This window comes from Wyeomyia smithii, chromosome 3 (assembly GCF_029784165.1).
Source record: "Wyeomyia smithii strain HCP4-BCI-WySm-NY-G18 chromosome 3, ASM2978416v1, whole genome shotgun sequence".
In the NCBI taxonomy this organism is placed as follows: Eukaryota; Metazoa; Arthropoda; class Insecta; order Diptera; family Culicidae; genus Wyeomyia; species Wyeomyia smithii.
This window is the reverse complement of record NC_073696.1, coordinates 84,856,881-84,862,880: the sequence shown is the minus strand read 5'-3', so window position 1 is coordinate 84,862,880 and position 6,000 is coordinate 84,856,881.

Sequence of the window (6,000 nt, the reverse complement as noted above, 5' to 3'; positions counted from 1 at the left end):
TATATACACCATGAGCAAAGCCTTCGACGATGTTAGCATTGATAGCATATTAAGAGCCAGTTCGCGTGTGCCGCAACCACCTTCACAAGGGAGGTTGTATCCAATAAGGTATATACGAAGGAGCGGCAGATGAGCGTGGTTTAGGGAACCTGTATATTAGAGAAATGACAAGAAACTCACCGTTAAGGCAACTGTCAACATCAAAACGGATAACGGCAATGCAAAATTATACGACTCGCCCGTTTTGATGTTGACAGTTGCCTTGACGGTGAGTGTCTCGACGTCTCTCTGGTGTATATAGTCAGCCTATACACCAGAGAGACGCCGAGACACTCACCGTTAAGGCAACTGTCAACATCAAAACGGGCGATCTGTATAATTTTGCATTGCCGTTATCCGTTTTGATGTTGACAGTTGCCTTAACGGTGAGTGTCTTGTCATTTCTCATATCTATAGGTTCACTAGGTGTATAGGTGCTAGTCAGCGTGGTTGCAAGTGTTGGATAGTAACATTTTTCGCGTGCCGAGATCGTGACATCACAACAACCAATTGAACATAGTTTAGCATAGGAAAATATATGGATTTTGTTTGAAATCATAAGGAATTATGTTGTATTGTGATAATATCAGAAACAACATGTGTTTTCCAGGTATTGTCTTGAATAATGTTACTATTTTGGGCAGGGTTCAAATGTGGAAAAGTTCCCATAAACTTTTATTATCATTCATTCAGATTTTTTTTGAATTTTGGCCTCCCCCATATGTTACAATGTTTCGAACCTCCTGCGAGGTTATGTGTGGGACACAATCAATAGATGGATTCTAATCAATGATAGATCGTAGGTCTTTGAGCTTTCTAGTTTCATTTTTACAGTTGATCTGTAATAGAGCTAGAGATTGGTTGACTCGCTTTATTCATCAAGCCACCGTCGACCTCAATCGAAAAAACGTTCTCGACGGTGTTTTGCACCTGTTCGGCCTAAGGAGCGCATCCTTCAGCTGGTGCATCTGACTCGTGTTGTCTTAAAAGCTTTGCTACCATGCGCGAATCTAGCCTTTGCTCGCACCGTCCGTGAGGTGTAAAAATTGTTGAGCAGCTGAAACATTAACAATTACTTTTGGGCAGCTACGAATGGTAAATTTAAACATTACCTTCCGGTGCTGAAATGCGCGGGGAATCCATAAACCTGAACCTATGCTCGAAATCCTCCGCGCGAAAATGTTGTGAACAAATTAAAAACTTTGCGGGAAGATCTTTTACCCGACAAAACCAGCGTTTCTCAACATCGGGATTTTTGGAAGAAGCATGTATGCATATGCCTAACTTTTTGGTTTGGTAAACTGAAACACCAAATGATAAATCTACATACGATGGCATTCGCGTTTTTGGTAACCGTAGAACGTTGAAAAAACTAAAAAGAACAATTTGTCGAAAATCCGCACTGAATGCCGAACGTAAACAATTGTTGTGACATCACAACTTTTTACTCGCCACCTCCGATCGCATTTCGAAAACTTATCTGCCACTCCTTTGTAATATATCTTATTGCATTCGACCCTCCTTTCCGATCCAGAAACTATTCGCTGAACGAGCCAACTACTCGATTTATGATTACCTTCAACACACTGCAGCAGATCATCAGTATCGACATGAGTACACTAAAGTCGCTTTTACGCGGGGGATACGTGCCGCGTAAAAAAAAACGCGTAAACTCCGGAATCCACGTAAAAAACCGCGTAAATTCCGGAATCCGCGTAAAAAACCGCGTAAATTTCGGAATCCGCGTAAAAAAAACCGTGTAAATTCCGGAATCCGCGTAAAAAAACATCGTTAATTTTGCATTCCGAGTGAAGGGAAACCGAAATCCGGGCAAAAAAACCGCGTAAATTCCGGAATCCGCGTAAAAAAACCGTGTAAATTCCGGAATCCGCGTGAAAAAAAACGTTTAAATTCCGGAATCCGCGTAAAAAAACCCGCGTAACAAAAAACCGCGTAAAAAGCGACCTTAGTGTACATCAGTGTTTAAACATAGGCCTAACTTATACTTCAAAGAACAACTGTATTACACGCAAAAGTTGGAGTGTGCGTAACCACATCATTTATGAGCGAAATTGGCGCATTTACTGATTAAATTTGGAACCAGTACAACGCATGTGCGTTGGGCATAACGCATTTGATGCTCTAGCGTATTTTGAATGTACTGCGCAGCTCCAAACCACTACACTCATAATGCATCAGCCGTTGTTCAGAAGGTTGGCATCGCAAAACAGTGCAACCAGCAATCAATACTGATAAGTTGGGTATTGACTCCATTGAAGAAATTATTGTCTGATCGATTCACTTTCATGACTCAGGTCATTTGAAAACATCATTCAATCATTAACAATAAACAAAAACATGAGATTAGTCCAAAACATTTTGCATTTAATTATGACTCTGGTTTCATTCACATGCATTCGGTTCTACGTTACTGGCACCAGCGTCAATAACTTCCGCGGCAACAAAGCTCGCTATTGGCTGTTTCGGTTGCTGACGATTTTTAGGGATGCACGAGCCGTTGATACGCACCGGCTCGCGAAAGTAAAGAACGGTTTTTTGAGTGCCTCGAAACTGATCGCACAGACTAACAGACATAACACGTCGAACAAATTTTCAATAAAATCATCGTTTGGATGATTCCAGTACTTTATGTTAGTAACACTAGCACCATCTGCTGTCGTGTTCGCGCTGCGTCATGTATTTGGACATCAGCGCCAGCGTTACTGCATATGTCAAATGGGAAACTACAAAATATGCATGATATTGCATGACAGCGCCCCAGACGACGTTTTCGCGCGATCACTGTTATTCGATTGAAAATTTGAAATGAACGTTTTTGTGGCGATGGAGCTAGGTTCCAGTGTTACGTCTGTTAGTCTGTGCTGATCGTTCGCTCGAAGCCGAAGTTTACCGAGACATTACGATTTTTGTGTATATGATACATATTCTGATTTTGATCTCTGTCAATGTATTCCTTGTACAACTTTTGCGTTATGCGTTTCACGCATTGGTTGTGCGAAGTCAGAGCAAATTCTGTGCGAATTGAAAGGACACATTGGATGATTAAAGCTTGAACTTTTGCGTGTAGTGTTTAATTCTAATGTTTGACTAGAGTTATCAGTCTTATATTTATATCTATGTATGTAGCTAATCTGTATAAGTGTAATATGAAATTTATTATTAGTAAGAATGTAATGTAAAATTTATTATTAAGAATGAGGAACGGGCTTTCAGCCTATATTTGAATTCAAATACAAATACAAATACAAACAAGCCAGTCGTCTTAGGTTCGAGTCTTGACTCGGGAAAGACTGTTAGTGTCAGTAGGATCGTAGCACTAGCCCCGTAATTGTCCTCTACACTTAACGGTTGGCTGCGAAGTCTGTATGTAGTAAACAGAAGGTCAAGTTCCGAATCGGAATGTAGCACCAAGGCTTTGCTTTGCTTCGTTAGTGACCTGTCTCCATAAAAAAAGGAAAATAAGTTTTGTTTGCCTCAAAAAACATCGCGGAGCACATGTAAAAGATCTACGCTGAAAAAAAAAAAGTATATTTAAGCAGCATTCACGATTTCGAGCAGGTCTGCACTTTTCAGACGGCTTTTTCGAGTCGGCTAATTTGTTTTGCTTCGATTATCTACAAAATTCAAAGTAAAAACTGTAAATTGCTGCTGGAGTTGAGCGTCTTCGCTGCGATCCCGGTGAGTCAAGTTTGATGCCGATAGTGTGTGCACATACTGCGACGAGGGAAATCGATGCAGAAGAAGATTCGCGAATTGCACAAAATTGTAGGGGGGTTAGGGGCATAATGAGCACACGGGGCGAAATGGGCACCCCTCTTTTATGCGAAACTACGCATTTTTTAATACAATATGGTATGTGGAACTCTTCCGTAGTTAGTACAGTATCTCTTTATGTAGAACGAAAGTGGTTTGTCTGTTTGAAATATGGAAATATATTGAAAAAATCAATTTGGTTCCCGGATGTTGGAAAAATTATTATTATTGCGCACTACAAAATAAGCTTCTACGGTCGTTTAAATGGCTCAACCAAGTATGTAGATACATCAATATGACGTATGGGTCGTACCCCAAATTTCACCATCATTGAAGTTTTGATTTTGAGCTATAATTAGTATTAAAATTTCATGTTAACTTCAACTAATTCGATAGGGGCGAAATGGTCACCTTTAGATGGGGTGAAATGAGCACACCTTGTCACATAAAATTATCTGAAATTGATCTCAGTAGACTTGTGAGTTTGTCTGTTTCCATAGTCAGTGTTTGTTTACAGTAATGGTGCGAACATATATTAGAAAATCTTTGAGACCGAATCGGCGCGACGGGACATTCAAGAAACAACCCGCCAAGTATCACGGCATCCCGCGACCAACGTTGGCCCATTAGTTGTACTTCTACGCAGTTTCAAGATATGTTCTATAAGAGTGCTCATTATACCCCGTGGGTGCTCATTATGCCCCAGTGGGGTGCTCATTGTGCCCCACACATCGGCTGATTGCGAGTTTTTGATGCATGAATCTAATTTGTGTTTTTCACCATTTTACGATAAACTTTTCAATTTGTGAATAGTGTACCTTTAATTAAAGAAAGTTAATTCAAGTTTTGCACTGAAGACAGCTTAAAATTTTTGACGTTTTCCATGCTTAAATCAGCAACCAAGTTAGGGTGCTCATTATGCCCCTATTCCCCCTAAATAGTGTAAATAGTAGCCTTAGGAATTAGAAATTACAGAAATTAAGAATTAGAACTATCAATATAAAATTTTTTTCCTTGCTTGAGTTGATAAGTGCCTGTGTTCCTATTCTCGGAGGAGTTCCAAGGAATCGGTTAAACTTAGACGCGAACTGAATTTCTGTGATTCGAAGGGGAAGTCTCATTCTCGTAACCTTATAATATGTTGTAATGTAGGGTTAACTCTTCAGTCAATCCTTAAAGTTCAACGCAAAACAGATTCTTGGAGATATTTTTTAACACCATGATAATTATAAACAACATGTATTCTAAAACTATCGTTACTCATGTAAATTGAAAAGGTCAATTGAAAAAAGTTGTCGAAACTGGACACACTTTAGAAATTTCGGTTACTTGCCACTTTTCAAATAAACCGCGTTAATTGCATTTTCTACCGATTAAATGTGCACACATTGTGACTTGTCTTTCATTTCTCCCTTTAGCATCAGATTGTACATAGCAGATGCTGCCGAAACAATCGATAAAGTATGACAAATCTTAGCGCGGGGGCGATAATCCAACCCGCCATCAATGGGAATGCAGTCGTATCCATGTACTTCGGATTCGATTAGGATTCCTTCATTTATGGTCACTTACTGTGGAGACAGTTTGTCAGCGCTATTTTGGGATGTAATTGGAAATGTGAATCCAACGTCTGCCTCTCGGATGACACCGATTGGTCTTTCATCTTGTGTGCCTTGAGATTTTACTAACGTATCCCATTTCAACACGTCGATTCCAGTTATTAGGACCTAATTTGATATGAAATATCGGAAATTGCTCGTTATTAAATTTTTTGCTCATTTTAGATTTGAATCTTAATTACCAATCCGATCTTGGATAATCCTGAAGATTGCATTCATTGCAAACAACTTTGAAGTATTTTTATACGTAAACAGTAACCAGTCAAAGCCTCTAGCGGTATTTCTATTTTCCATACACTCAGCATGGTCGTTAGTAGTCACTACTTGTTGAGCGACAAATAATTAACAGCACGATAGGTATAATGGCTTACGAAGCAATAATCCATAGAAACAAAGTGGGAGGTAACATTAGAAGGCCATAAATTCCAACTAGTCGTATCATTCGATAACGACCGTTTTTTTTGCGGCTGAATCCATATCGATTTTATTTTTAATAAAGCACTGACACGAGCAGATATCATTCATGCAATCCTAGTACTTACCATTCACGTAGGATGAATAAATTCGA